The 15,299-nt window shown below is 45.2% G+C and overlaps 2 long non-coding RNA genes across 6 annotated transcripts in view; one reads left to right on the forward strand and one right to left on the reverse strand.

Moving 5' to 3' along the window:
• The window catches only part of LOC308589805, a 74,825-nt gene that overhangs the window by 30,680 nt on the left and 28,846 nt on the right, over positions 1-15,299 (reverse strand). The gene's annotated exons all lie outside the window — the stretch shown is intronic.
• The window catches only part of LOC308589808, a 58,481-nt gene that overhangs the window by 17,673 nt on the left and 25,509 nt on the right, over positions 1-15,299 (forward strand). The window lies entirely within an intron of this gene.

Genomic DNA, 15,299 nt, shown 5'->3' on the forward strand with positions numbered 1-15,299 from the left:
GGATCTTAGTGGATCCAGGTGTGGCTGAACTACAGCTCCCATAAATCTTGACCATTGTCTGTCCATGCTTGCTGAGGCTGATGGAAGTTGTAGTTCAGTAACATCTGGAGAGCCAAAAGCTCTCCACTCCAGGCTTAGATGATTAACTGGTATACAAACCCCATTAAGTAAAAAAGTGGGGAGCTGCTCTGTGGTATTTCCAGTGTGAATTTGAGTCTGAGGTGTTCCCTCTTTTTTGCCCATAACATAATTCTCCCCTCCTCAGCATGGGAAATATGATTGGGAGTATTGAACTCCTATCTCCTGCTTCCCAACTGGTGTACCGTCCAGTGAACCACAGCAGGCTGTTGCTGTCAGTGTGAATCTACCCTTGTTGCATGTCCTGGTCTCTGCTTTCACCTGTTTGTTAAAAAAGACCTTTCCCTTCCCAGGTGGATCTTGAACCCTTATGCCAAGGGTTGCATGTGTCTCTCTCTGTGTGAGTGCCATTCAAGCCCCTTGCCCAGGGAGCTGTGTGAGTGCTGTGTTTTGTGACTTCTCTTAAGATATGCCATGCTCCACTGTAGTAACAAAGAACATAAGGGGTTCTGAAGCCCCCGACTTGGAGGAATGCCTGGGGACTGGCAGTAGAAAGCCCATTGCTAGCTGTGTCGTGGGGGCTGATCAAGTGAGGGTGCTGTGGCATCATCTGTGTATAAAGTGGTACCTCCGGTTACGAACATAATTCATTCCGGAGGTATGTTCTTAACCTGAAACCGTTCTTAACATGAGGTGTGCTTTCGCTAATGGGGCTTCCCGCTGCTGCCGCTGCGCCGCCGGCACAAGACTTCCGCTCATATCCTGGGGCAAAGTTCACAACAAGAAGTATCTACGTCCGGGTTAGCGGAGCTCGTTACCCGAAGTGTTCGTAAGGAGGACGGTACGTAACCCAAGGTTCCACTGTAGTGTGGTATGTGTACTGCAGGCGTTCCCATCTTCATGAGTTCATTGGTTGTCTTTGTATGTGGGTGGTTATATTTCCCAGTCCTGCATAATTTAGGTATAGAATAGATCTGTATGAGGCATATATATTATCCTTACACTTAAAAAAACCAAAAAAACTACCCAGATTGACTAACAAATAAATAAATGTCAATGGTTCTATGCCACACGTATGTTGTGTGAACCTGGAAAATATATATTCCAGGTTTATACAACATACATGGTCAGTAGCTGCAAAGAAGGTAGTACAAGAAAGAATCTAGCACCTCTGGCATGAGTTTACTGTCTGCTGCATATCTCCTACAGTGAGAGGTATGACTGGAAACATTTAAGAGTATTTATCAGAAGCAGTAGGAATGATTTACAAGGTTCTGAGACCTAGCTGGGTTTTTTGCCCATTTAATTTGCCTTAAACATCTGTAATGCATTGAAAACTTCCCCCTTTTACCCAGTCATGACAGAAGCGGTGTGCTTTAGCAATGAGTACCTGAGCTTAAATACCTGAACTTTGTTTGCCCCAAAAGCTTCAGATTGTTTAAACTCTGTGTAGGACTGATTCTCATTGTTAAGGTGGCCTGCCTAGAACATTACACTTGACACCATGTGACTGCTTGTTTGTGTCTATGTGGGAATACATTGTGGGAGACCGCAGTCAAATACAGCTAGCAAGCATAGTGCATGAAGGGGTAAAGGACCACAGAATTGTATTGCTAGATAGACTCAGGTCATGCCCCCTCTCTTCTGGAAAGGAAGGAAGTGAAGCATTTCTACTTCCTCTCTGTCTCTCTCTCTCTCTGTGCATCATGTAACCAGTGAAAGAGGACATGTGTAAGCTTTCTCCTGAGCTTACAGCACATGTTTAGAACTATATTATGTTATTTTCTACCCAAGAGTGTTTTGCTGCTGCATGGAATCATGCAAGACTGAGACTGTGAATCTGTAAGTAAAGCTTTTTAAACGTACTTAACAATGTGTGGTCTGCTCATTGCAAGAGGCGTGGAAAGAGGTCAGGCGCTGTGTGCAGCTGAGTAGGTTAAAAAGGTTTAACAACTCATATTCCTGATGCTATACTGCTACTTAACTTTTGTGCATTAAACTTTGTGAGTTAAACTCTGCTACCGGGGCTCTCTCCCTGCAGGAGAGTGTGCAAAGCCCCATGTTCTGAATCCAGGAACCCAGCTATTTTCTTTGGTTGTTCACCTACACAGGTGGGTCCACAGAGATTCATATATTAAATTCCCCCACATACATTTTTGAACAAAGGATTGTGGAGAACAAAAAAGAAGATTGGGGGGGGGGGTTCACTTCCAAATATCAAATCTCATCTGATCTGATAAACTACAGTATGTCTAGAGAACTAATGTTTTCACGATGTTGCAAGACTCAGCACAGAGCAGCTGATAGAAAAGTTAACTGTTTATTGCAATTGACAATAGATGGTTCCAATAGTGTGATTTAGGAGACCTATTGCATGATCTGTGAATCCAGTGACCTATCAAGTGGTAGATGGGTAACAAAATTGCCTCTTAAAAATCTGAGGTGAGCTGGGGATATGATTCACCATCCACTTACAGTGGAAGATTAAAATGGCATGCATCCAAATACTCATTCCTTTGTGATTCAGACTATTAGCCACCAGTCAATTGCCATCTGGCACCTTGTCCTCCAAATTTACACAATCTGAAATTGGCCTTGGGGATACCCTGTGCTGGGTTGATCTTGTGCCAGTTTCCTGAAACAGGGAAAGTACTTTTGGAGAAATGTTTGCACCAGCATGAATCCCCAATGTTGTGTGTTGGCTGCTTCCTGGTGCACATCAATGTGCGGAATCTAAATGGGCAGACCATTGATTGGCTACAGCTTATACTTTCTTTAGAGCTGTGTTATGATTGGCTTATTGCACACCACATTTTTTCTTGCTTAAAGAGGTGCCATGCCAGGGAGGGAAGGAAGAGAGATGGCTTTAGTCTTGCATGCTTATAAGATATTAAGATCCAGTGCCTAATGAGATCATTGGGAGGTTATCAACTGAGTTAAAACATTAATGTTAGAAATTATACAATGTACACATCTTATGACACAGATAGCAAAGCCCAGAATTATGAGAGTTGTATTATTAAAAAGAAATATAAAGCAGTACATGCTACTTGTTTTGACCGGGGGGGTCATGTTTAGGTTTTCTTTCCACATGACTCTCTTGCACTCTCTTGTCATTTTTGGGTCATTACCTGATGAAGTTTGAACTAGTAGCAGCAATCTCCCTCTCTAAGGGTAGTGGACCCATTCACATTGCCCACCCTCAGAGACTGATGGAACCTGAGGGGTTCCCAAATCCTTTGACGGATCTTCCAGCTGATAAAGCTGATGATCCTGTTAGAGCTCTGGTTCCGCCATGGGATAGCAGGATGTAATGGGCGGTTGACACAATCACTCATTCTCCCATCTTGTAGAGCCAGATTGGCTCCTTGGTGCTCTGGAGAGCTTCAGGCTATGAAGCAAGTTGGTCAAAGTCTAGAGTACAACTGGCACAAGTCTCACTCTGAAACCCAACAAACACTGGTTTGGGCATATAATCATGCCTACCATATGACAGTGTGGACAATGCAAGAAGCCTCATTGTGCAGCTCATTTTGCAGCTTCCATTGCATCCTCTAGCAGCCAATCCATGGAGTTATTTTGGATGACTCCCACCGTGGGTGTGAGATCTTTGGGACGTTCAAGGGCATTCTTTTCCCAACTGGCTATACATTTTGAGGATAAAATTGGTCAACTTCTGATGGAATTTTTGTGTTATTTGTTCCTCATGATGCAGTCAGACTTTCTAGAGATCTTTATTTGGGACTTTCCATTGTCTGGGCATCTATTAGGTAGAACTCCTTATTGAAGCTAATAGCTTCAAAATTAAAATAAGAATCTCCACTCCCATAGCTTGAACAAGTGCAGTGCAGAAAATTGCCACAATCTAGTATTGGAGGGTGGTGCTTGTCTGCCTGTGTGGCCATCTGTTCCCAGGCCCCACTCCCTTCATATAAGAAAAAATGTGGGTCTCTGGGAAGTCATAATCCACTGTTCTGTCATCTAGCAACATCATGTTCTTATAATAGGCAGGCACTTCCTCTGGCTTTGAGCTCTAACTGGAAGAAGGAAGATTGCCGCCATCTCCCCGCCATTGGCATGCAGTTCTATATGACGGTATTTGGTAAACACAAACTGCTCCCTCGTTTATTCCCCCTTCTCAAAAGTTCCGCCTGTCATAAATCTGCAGATTCGGATTTCAGACCATAATATGTAAACTGAATACGTTTATATTTCCCCCTAAAATCATGCTCAATTCTTTTTATGATATATATTTCTTACCTCAAAATATTAACTGCCCTGAACATAGCCTTGTATTTCTGTTCCCTTTCTGCTCATCTGTGAATGACCGAGATCCAGCTCTAGTCATGTACAGTCAGTCACTTGCAACAACTAATGAGTCCGGATAGGGATGTGCGTCCTTATCTGCATTAAAATATCCTTCCAGCCATTTTAACAGGGCCCCTATGTGTTGCGTGTAGCTCTCCTGGTCGTTTATCTGGAGACCAAACAGGCTTTTCCTTTTTTTAGAGCTAGAAACTAACAAGAAACAGCTATAACAATAAACTGTGGATACATCTTATCACCTCCAACTGCCCGTTTGTTCTGACCCCATTTGTCCCTCAGCACATAGAGATGTGTCTCTACCATGGCATGTGCAGATACACATCCAGATTCACATCTCCATCTGTACTGGCTGTGCATGCAGAAACCTGGTTCTGTAAGCAAATCTCCATTCCTGGATCACAGGGCATTATCAGTAATTTAACTGCGTATCAGAAATGAGCTGCATTATGCAAAATGAAAGATGCATGTACAGTGGTACATCGGGTTAAGTATTTCATTCGTTCCGGAGGTCCGTTCTTAACCTGAAACTGTTCTTAACCTGAAGCACCACTTTAGCTAATGGGGCCTCCTGCTGCTGCCGCGCCACCGGAGCACGATTTCTGTTCTCATCCTGAAGCAAAGTTCTTAACCTGAAGCACTATTTCTGGGTTAGCAGAGAGTGTAACCTGAAGCGTATGTAACCCAAGGTACCACTGTACTTATTATTATGTTTTCATCTGCGTACATAGTCTTCCAAGTCCCATTTTATCCTGTAAATTAGGTTAGGAAGAGAGATAGTAGCTGGCTCCCAATGTCATCCATGGTTGAGCAAGGGTTTGAGCCTGGCTCTCCCAAGTCCAGGTCAAATCCTGTAATCAAGATCATAGAGCTTCTCTAGCAGTATAGTAGGTTTTGGCCAGCATCTGATGCATATGCTCAGGAACAGTAGCGGATTAACAGCAAAATAAAGTTTCACCCTGTTGGTTTTCTAAATCTACAGAAAACTATTTTCTCAACATTTTTGACATTTATATTGTCAGAATTCCCAGACTCTGTCATATCAATATTTTGACTTCACATTTTTCATCCTATGATACTTCTTTAGAAAAATATTCATTCTAGAAATACAGGTGTGTTATCAATTCAATACTGCTTTTTATGGCTCATCTATTATTATAGGCCACTAATGTACACATTCAAACCAGATGAATCATAAATGTATGCATAATGAGATCATGGAACAAACAAGACACTGCCTGGGTTACGTGGTTTGGTAGGGCTGAAACCTTCATCACTAGTTGCTGCAAAGCTGGTTTATCAAGCTCCGCAGGATTTCTCATGACATGTGGTGGACCCTGCTGTTGTGAAGAATGGATTTTGCACAAGGCATTTTCCTTGTTGCAGTGCACTATGGAAGGAAAAGAGATTCATTTTGCACTTCAGCCCAGAGTGGGGGGGGACATAGGGAATTTAAGGCGCAAGGACCAGTCCTTGTGTTCCTTAAAATTAAAAGTTGAAAAGCAGCCAATTTTAGGAACATTAATATGATAAATTCTGTAACATCCAATGAAATAAGCCAAGGGTCAGCAACCTTTTTCACCCTTGGGCCAGTCCACCATCCCTCAGACCATGTGGTGGGCCAGACTATATTTGGGGGGGGGGATGAACAAATTCCTATGCCCCACAAATAACCCAGAGATGCATTTTAAATAAAAGGACACATTCTACTCATGTAAAAACACGCTGATTCCCGGACCATCTGCGGGCCAGATTTAGAAGGCGATTGGGCCGGATCCGGCCACCAGGCCTTAATTTGCTTACCCCCGAAATAAGCAATGCAGGGCCAATATATGACTTCTGAAGTCAAGCAAATTGCCTCTTTAGAATGCAGACTAAGTGCCAAATAAATTCAGGCATGTTTAAAAAGAAATTCACAGTTCACAAAAGGCAAACACAGCATTTATCGAGCAGCCATGACATTTAAATGCAGGAGATTGGTGCCAGTAGCAGTGAAATCCTGCAGCATGACACACTGGTAATTCTTCAGCTGAGAGAAAACAACAACAATTCACTTAAATTTCACTCCTGTTCCAGCAGCATGCATGAACAACACTCAGGGTTGTGACCATCTACTATACTATTCCCGAGCTATTGCTTTAATAATTTTTAGAAAACAAAAAAGTGATAAATACTTTATGTTGTGCACTGTAATTTTCAGGAGGATAGGCAACATTGGGTGTGTAAGCAGGGGCAGCCCTACCAAAATGAGGCAACTGCTTTAGGGGGCAGATGTTGGGGCAGCAGTGGCAGCCCCCTGTCTGTTCATAAGAGCCCTCTGGGCAGTTCAGTCTATTGGAGGTCAGAGCTGTGTATGTTAAATAACCTATTCTGGCCACCCTGCTATGTAAGGTGCAACACTGCCAGCATTGTAGTAATATTCAACAGCCAATCTAGTTGACTTCTGCATGTGGATTGGGAGGGATGCCATCTTTATCCTTCATCTCGGAAGAGGGAGTGAAACTGGGCTGGGGATTCTGCAACTTTGTACACATACCTGACAAACTAAATAATCTGAACACCAATCCCAAGAGAACAGAGGAAGGAACTGGGGCTCCAAGAATTAACACTATTTTGCATCCTAGCAGAAGAAGTGCCATTTGTTCTCACAAACCCCATTCTTGCTCTGGAGAAAGGGGTTCTTTATCCAAGTGAAGCATTCTGAGCAATGTGGCCCAAAGAGTGCAAGTGTTTCCACCACTCATGGTGGCTAGAAAATATTTCAATACTGTATTGTATTCTGAAAACTAACACCCTTCCCACTTCCCACCCTTCCCAGACCCATAAACAGATAAGGGTTAACTTCTGTCCCCAATAATTATATGTCTCTGTGTTATTTATCAGCCTCTGACCCTTTTTCATGGTGATTATTTACTCCAGAACAGAAGTGCCAGTGCAGTGCCGTCTAATAAGCAGGCTGACCTGGGGCTTGAATTACAGGGGGAAACATAGGAGACTTTAATGAAACAAATAAGGTCCACTTCCTGGTTCCACTGAGTTTTAGCAAAAAAAAAAATGTCCCCAAAGCCTTCCAAAAACAGTAGTTAAAGTGGCCATCATAAAAGATAAAGGGGGTAGAAACTCTGGTGGGCATCATCCCTGCCCTCAGTAAATTGAGTACTGGGTTGACACCATGTAGAAATAGTATACAGGACATGGCAGTCCTGCTTTAAACATTAAATGAAGGGCTAGTCTTCCATGCATGGGACCATAACAGCTAAAAGCAGGTCTGTCAAACAGTACAGAGACAGCGGCTTGCATAACTGTAGCATTAATATGTTTTTTTCATTTCAAATAACTTAATTTGGCCAATGCCATTTTCTGATTGTTGCTACCCGCTTATTATTTGTGCATATTCAAAACCTGTTGAGTGCCTGACCTAGCTGTGCTCATGTGTTCAACATGCATCTCCACACTCAGTATGTGGACATTGAAGCCAGGGCTAGCCCAGGAATGTGACGTGGGTGGGGCCAGAAGCAGAGCCCTACTGCTTCTCCAGTAGATTCACACCCTACATCCATGTAATGCATGAATGGGGTTTATGTATCACTCTTTTCATCATATTCAGAAGCCATGACTTCATGATGGCATTGCAATTTTTTACACCCACTGAGTGAGTACAGTGGTACCTCGGGTTACATACGCTTCAGGTTACAGACGCTTCAGGTTACAGACTCTGCTAACCCAGAAATAATACCTTGGGTTAAGAACTTTGCTTCAGGATGAGAACATAAATTGTGCTCTGGTAGCGTGGCAGCAGCGGGAGGCCCCATTAGCTAAAGTGGTGCTTCAGGTTAAGAACAGTTTCAGGTTAAGAATGGACCTCCAGAACGAATTAAGTTCTTAACCTGAGGTACCACTGTATAGGTGGGAACTTAGCACGGTTTGCAGATAAGCATGTGGTGAACTGTCTGTTTTACATATGAAGAACTGGCTGGTTGGCTACAAGAGAAAGCATTTGCCCCCCAACTCTGATTCAGCAGGGGAGGGGCAAGGAAGGAACAATGTAGAGTTGGTGGGAAGGCTCCAGCAGTTGTATTTACGATAATCTGCTGGGCGGTAGCATCTGAGAGGCTATAGCATCTGTGAGGACCACATCCCTGTTGCCCTGCCTTACATTTTACCAGTAGAAAGTAATGGTGATATTCTCACCACCCTCTGGAATGTTTGCATTTGGTGTAAGGTCACCCAAATTCACATATGGCTCATTTATATTTCAGAGATAAAAAACACTTCAACATGATGCCAGATCTTTATTTCTCTCTCTGAGGATCAGGCCTCCCCTCATTCCTTTTCACATCTATAAAAAATGTCCCCATATCTAGCAAAACATGTCAGCATACTGGATACAAGTTCAAATGACATTATACTGATCATATAGCTATGGTTGAAGGGACGGGCCTTGGCGCTGCACAAGATGCCTGTCGATTTCCCCACTAACATGGTCCAAAACAAGTAGCCCTTGTACCCTTGAAACCTGAAAACTCTTCCTCTGATTCTAACCATGTAATATTCATCTTTGTATTTAGAGAGAGTTTGATGTTTTCACTCTGGCTGGGATCCAAAGTGCTACTTTAGGTATGCCCAAGGGCCTGTACATAGGCAATAGGATTTAAGACTCCCCCCCCCCACTCCTAATGCCAGACCCACCCATTCTGTGTTAGTGATTGCATTTGAAAAGTCAGTCAGTTTCAAAAGAGACACGCCAGGGTGGGGGCTGGTGTTTGATGATGACTTCATGGCTGATTTCCCAGTTATCTGCAGAAAGCTCCTGCAGTTGTGAATGATCCACTTGTGTATCTCTTATGTATGGTTTATTTGTTTCATTGGTCACTGAGGATTTAATATGGTCAGCAATACTACAGGATCATGGGTTAGGGAGCGTGTGAACTGAAACTTTGGTTTTCTAGTACTTTGCGATGGAGGGTGTGCCACAACTGTGGTACAGCTCAGGAAACCAAGGAGTTTTCTTTGTGTGGTGAACAGTGTAGTAATGCAGAACAATAGTTACAAATGTCACATTTTCTTATGTAAATATTATTAGTAGCTGTATTGCTGGTAAATACAGGCAGTTGCCCTGGTCAGGGAATCATGCAAGGTGGGTTACTTTCTACTGGCAGAAAAGTACTCTCAAGTAAAATTTGATTTCCAAAATTGTTGCCATAGTTTTTAACCTTCTGCTAATATATTACATTGTATTTCATATGGAGAATGTTTTCTGAATGCAAAGCAAGTGTCCTTGAAAGTAAGGCTCACTTTCTGCCAAATCGGCATATAAATTAGGATCGTATACTAAATACTGTATTTTTTGCTCGATAACACTCTCTTTTTTCCTCCTAGAAAGTAAGGGGAAATGTCTGTGCGTGTTATGGAGCGAATGCCTACGGATGGCGGGGGGATCTGCTGCAGTCGTGAGCAGAGGATCCATGGTTCCCCTTCCTTCCCTCCTCCGTGGCTCGCTTTGCTCGCTTTGAAACAGCGAAGCGGGAGAAGAGCCACTGACTGGGGAGGAGAGGGGGACAGAGAGCCTGCTTGCTTTAAAGGAGCAAAGTGGGAGAGGAGACGAGCCGCTTACATGAGTGTAAGCGGCTCCTGTCCGGTTGGCTCCTTTAAAGCAAGCAGGCTCTCTGTCCCTCTCTCCTCCCCACTCAGCTCGCTACATAGCAGCAAAGTTTTTCAGCTCGCTAAGCCGGGGAGGTGGGAGAGAAGCAGAGCCTGCTTGCTTTAAAGGAGCAAAGTGGGAGAAGAGAGGAGCCTTCTCCTCTTATACCCCTCACCTGCATTATTAGCAGCATCCTTCTCCACACACCCCACACGTGCTCCTTGTCCCTTGAGTGCTTTTCCTTCCCTTCCCACTTAAAACGTGGTTACAAAGCACGGATCCACATGGATCCTCAGGATTTTTGCATTGGGTCACCCCAAATCCACCATCAGATCACATAGCATGTCCATGGCTACAGCTTGCACCAAAAAAATCACACACCCACTGTTGCCTGGGGCCGCAGTGGTGCAAAAACGTAGTTACAAAGCATGGATCCACATGGATCCTCAGGATTTTTGCATTGGGCTACCCCAAACTCACCGTCAGATCACATGTCTGTGGCCACAGCATGAACCACAAAAATCATACATCCACTGTTTCGTTTAGAATATTTTTTTTCTTGTTTTCCTCCTCTAAAAACTATGTGCATGTTATGGTCGGGTGCGTGTTATAGAGTGAAAAATACGGTATGTTTATTAGTAAGCATCCTTAATCTGGATACAACTGAGAATCTCCTCTCATCCCCAAATAAACCAGACAAAGAGCCCTGAAGAACTCAAAAGCCATCACTCGAAATGGATGTAGTTAAAATGTATGTCCTTTTCTATGCTCTTTCACACTACATATTACAATGCGATACTTCAACGTTACATGGCATGAGAATGATATTACTTTTCCTATATGTTTTACTCTGATTCCATATTAGAGAAAGGAGACGGGTCCTAAGCAGGAATGCTTTCACTTCAGCCTGAACAATCAAGGCTTTCTGGTCCATCCCTGTGAGCTTAGGATAAGCACAATGTGCTTAGGCCTTGTGGAGTGCATTTTTGCTGAATACCAAACAAAGGCTTTCCCAGCCCCTCTCTTCTCAGTTAAAAATACCAGAGCCTGCTGTGGATGGTCAATAAATCTTTGAGTTCTCCTATTAAACCAAAGGATTCTGAAGGACAAAGTGAATGGGAAACTTCAAGATTGGAGTTAATTGTATGACTTTGCTTAAATTATTTAGGCACTGAATAAACATTACAGGTGGTTCTCTCACTTCAAAAAGTAGCTTGTCTTGTGTGCATGAGAGATTTGGCAATTGTCTAATCAATGAGTTGTCTTGGGGTTCTCACCTCTTCAAGAAAAAGGAAATTCACAGATACATGGTCATCACTTTTGATGGCTGAAAACATCAGGTGATAATTTGTATATTTGAAATAGGCACAAATTATCAAACATCTACAAGAAAGAGGTTTCATACTACTCGTAACAGAATTTAAAACCAAATAATTGGAATGAGACAGTTCATTCTTATTGAACAATATGGTGCCATATGACCTACATTCATACATCTGCAATTCAGCCTTGAGACAGGCTACTACTGGGTATGCATTTTAACACATCAGAATCTGCAATTGTAAGTCCTTTTCAGTATTGTGGAAAGTTTCAGCATCTTGCCAGAATAATCAAAGGTATAGCAGCAGCAGCAGCACACATGCACACCTTAATTTTTCAGTCTATGTATGTAACGAACACACTCTTTTCTCCATTTACCACCAGCCGCCTGAAGAGATAGAATTGAGACTAACAAAATCAGGCCTCCAGATAAACCAGCTCATCTGTAAGGTGCTACTGGATTATTTATCTTTCTACTACCAACAGAAAGATTAAGTGGACTCCCCTCCTCTTCGTTAGGAGGCCATGAAAAATTCCAAAGAAAGAGACCCTAGTCATTTTCCTAAACAACCTGGTTTGTACTGTATTGCCAAAATGTTACTGCCATGTTGGAACAGTGTTCCTGCACTGTGCTTTAAAATCACTGCTTTTTGCAGCAGTGTGCAGCATTTAAACTAGCTAAACTTCAATTTATAGCCAGGTCCTATGTATATTTACTAAGAAGAAAATCCCACCTAGTTTAATGAGGCGTACTCCCCCAAAATTCCAAATAAGATATTCTGGTCCCATCTTATCTTATGCATGCTTACTCAGAAGTAAAAACCCACTGAGCATACTGGCAACTGCATCCTCAGGCTTCTGGCTCTTCCTCCAGGAAATTCTGAGCAGCACTTTAGCCTCATAACAGCCTTGGGAAGTAGGTTGGGATAAAAGATAAAGTCTAGCTGAAAACCTGGGCTTAGTGTATGAACTTGGATGGGACCGGAATATCCCACAGTGAAGCCCCACTGAAGCCAAGAAGCCACTTTTTTCCATCTCGCAGGAGGCAGGCACTAAAGTGGCATATATGGAAATAAGCCCCATTGATTTTAAATTAAATCTTATTTCCATCTGCGCCTGCTTGGACTTGGTGTTAACACCAGCCATACCCGCAAGCCTTGCTTTCCGATATCTTTGCTCACAAACGCATCGTCATCCGTGATGATCTAGTATTCGACTTAAGCCTCCCCACCCCAAAGTTGGTGGGTGTCCCCCTCCCGCCCTTCTCCTTCTCCTCCTTTCCTTTCGCTCCTTTATCCAAAGGCTGCTCGGCTCTCTGTCATCTCTCTCCTGGTAATTGGCAGCAACATCTGACAAGGGATCAACCGTTGCTTGCAATCTGTTCAGTGACATTGCACACCTGGTCTTCGCATCCTCTCCCTCTCCCACTCCAGCTATTTATACCGCTCCGGCACCAGACGCGTCCGTGGCTCACAAGAGCAATAACTTTGGGCGCAACAAGGGCACCGCGAGTCATTTTTCTCTTAGCCAGCACTGTCTGTTCTGCTCTGCTGAGGATGACACAGGGCTCTTTCTCGGCGCTCGTAAGCAATGCCCAAAGAAACGCGGCGGCTGTAAGAGACCCGCTCTCCCTTTGCGCAGAAAGGAGTATGGAAAGGCGGCGGCGGCAGCTGCCTCTTCCGCAGTACACCTCCATACATCCCCTCTTGCTCCATACAACGCAAGGGTTCTCCCCACCCATCTCGCCCCTTCCCACCCGCCGCCCTCGCCTCGTGCACAGCCAGCCGAGCTGTCTCTGCTCTTTTCCCCTAAGGTCTCGCGCCGGCAGGCAACAGCCCTCAGCTCTCTCTCGCGCAGCACGCGGGGCTGACTGATAGGGCGCCAGGAGGCAGGCAGCGCTTGTCCATTCGCAGCTAATGATCCCCGCCGGCACTTGGGCTGGAAAATGCGCGAAAGCTGCACTCACGCCCCGCCCGGCGCCTTCTCCCGCTGTGAAATCCGATCCAAGTCCGGAGCCTTCGCTGCTTCCATTTTCAGCCAAGGCTGCTGAGGCCTGAGCCTCCCTAGGAGGAAGTACAATGAGCACCGTGGGATCGGGCCGGAAAGCTGCTTGACCCCTACGGCCAAGGAAAACAAGCGCTAGTGCAATGGAGAGGCTGAGAGGGCAGCGCACCGACCGAGGAGTCCCGGGTTCAAGTGTCGCCTTGGCTACTAAGCCCACCATCTTTTAGCATCAAGCCCACTGTCTACTAGGCCGGCGGCCGGGAGGTTCAGAATACCGACCGACCGCATAAGTCTGCATCCAGGGGTGTCAACTTGAATAAAACATTAGGGGGAGGAGGCAATGCCCGCCCCACATCACAAGACACCGCGCACGCACACCATTTGAATGGCAATGCCCATCAACTTGGAGAGGGGCTCAAATATTTTACATCGGTCCCTAAGAGTTGGGTTCTATGGTTGCATAGGAAGCTCTCTGAACACTCTAGAAGTCAATGCCAAGCACTGTTACTATAAAAGTGATAGAAATTAGTGGGTCGTGCGCTTACTTCCGAGTCAACACGCCTCAGTCCAGGTTTGTGTGATCCGATCCTAAGCACGTTTACCGAGAGAAGCACGTCCTAGGGCATTTAGAGGTTGTAGGTCGATCCTATGCTTGTATAAGCGAAAGGAAAGCCTGGTGTTATGTCTCTGTTCTCTGCGCGTTTATTCGCCCGTCCCCCTGAGCATAGTCATTTGAAATACAGGACAGCGAGCTGCCTTTCGGTGGCGACGAAGGCGGGAGGGGCAGGAGCGGCCGGGCTCGCTGGCTATGGCAGCCAAACGCGCGAGGCAGCCAAGGGAAGCCACTTTTACAAGCGATATATAATTAGCCCGAGCTGCGCTTTCTCCCTCTTTCCATGAGCTTTCACCTTCAGATTCTGAAGGGAAAAGAGAGGGAGACGTCGAACGCCCTTATCAAGATGGGATGGGCTCAGGGAGGGAGGTGAGTGCGAGGCGTCGCTTGGAAGCGGGCCAAGAGGAATTCCTGAAGGTTATTCAGGCTCCGGGCGGAATCCTGCTCTCGTTCTCCAACGCAAAAAGGAGGGAGGCAAACAAATGGCTGTCATCCTCATCACCCAGATAACAACAACCCAGATTACAGACTGCGGGCAGAATCCTCCCCCCACCCCGGCGTTTCTGCGTTTCCTCGGACAAGACGTCAAGGCGCCCATCTACCGCGCGCTCTGCTCGCAAACTAGCTACCGAGGGCTCGTTTTAAACAACGAGATGTTGGGCCACCTTTGCATCGTTTGCTTCTGTGGAGCAATGGTGGGAAACCTTTGGCCCTCCAGCTGCTGTTGGACTACAACTCCCATCCTCTTTGGCCACTGGACATGCTTGTTGGGGCTGATAGGAGTTGTAGTTTAGCAATGGAGACCCACAGGTTCCCCGCCTCTGCCGCAAAGGGTCCTGCAAGCAGGATCCCAGCCATTCTTACAAGGAAGTTAACTCGTTTCAATAGGTCGTATTTACGAAGAACGGTGCTCTTAAGAGTCGTAGTCCTGGACTTCTGTTTGGCAAACCCTGCTTACCTCAGTTCCGTTCTCCGATAAGAGAAGGCGGCAGTCCTAAACATATTGACTGGCTTTAGGTTTTAGCATGCTCTTTGTGGATCGAAGCCACAGCTTGCTGCGAAGTCCTTAAAACTTGTAAGGCAATGCCTGAAGCCAAGTGAAACCGGACTCGCTGCTAGGTTGGCAGACACCTGAGCCAGAGGTCTTTGCTAGCCCTGCTACTGGTCCTTGTCACAACGTGATGACTCGGAAGTGCCTCTGAGTTCCGTGGCCCCCTCCGAAATCAGCTTGCATAACGTAGGACAACCAAAAGCGCTGAAGACTGGAGACGGCCCTTTCCCCCACAGCCCATACTCCATCTCTGAGGCCTATATTGACAT

Source organism: Podarcis bocagei, assembly GCF_964188305.1.
Source record: "Podarcis bocagei genome assembly, chromosome: 6".
NCBI lineage: Eukaryota > Metazoa > Chordata > Lepidosauria > Squamata > Lacertidae > Podarcis > Podarcis bocagei.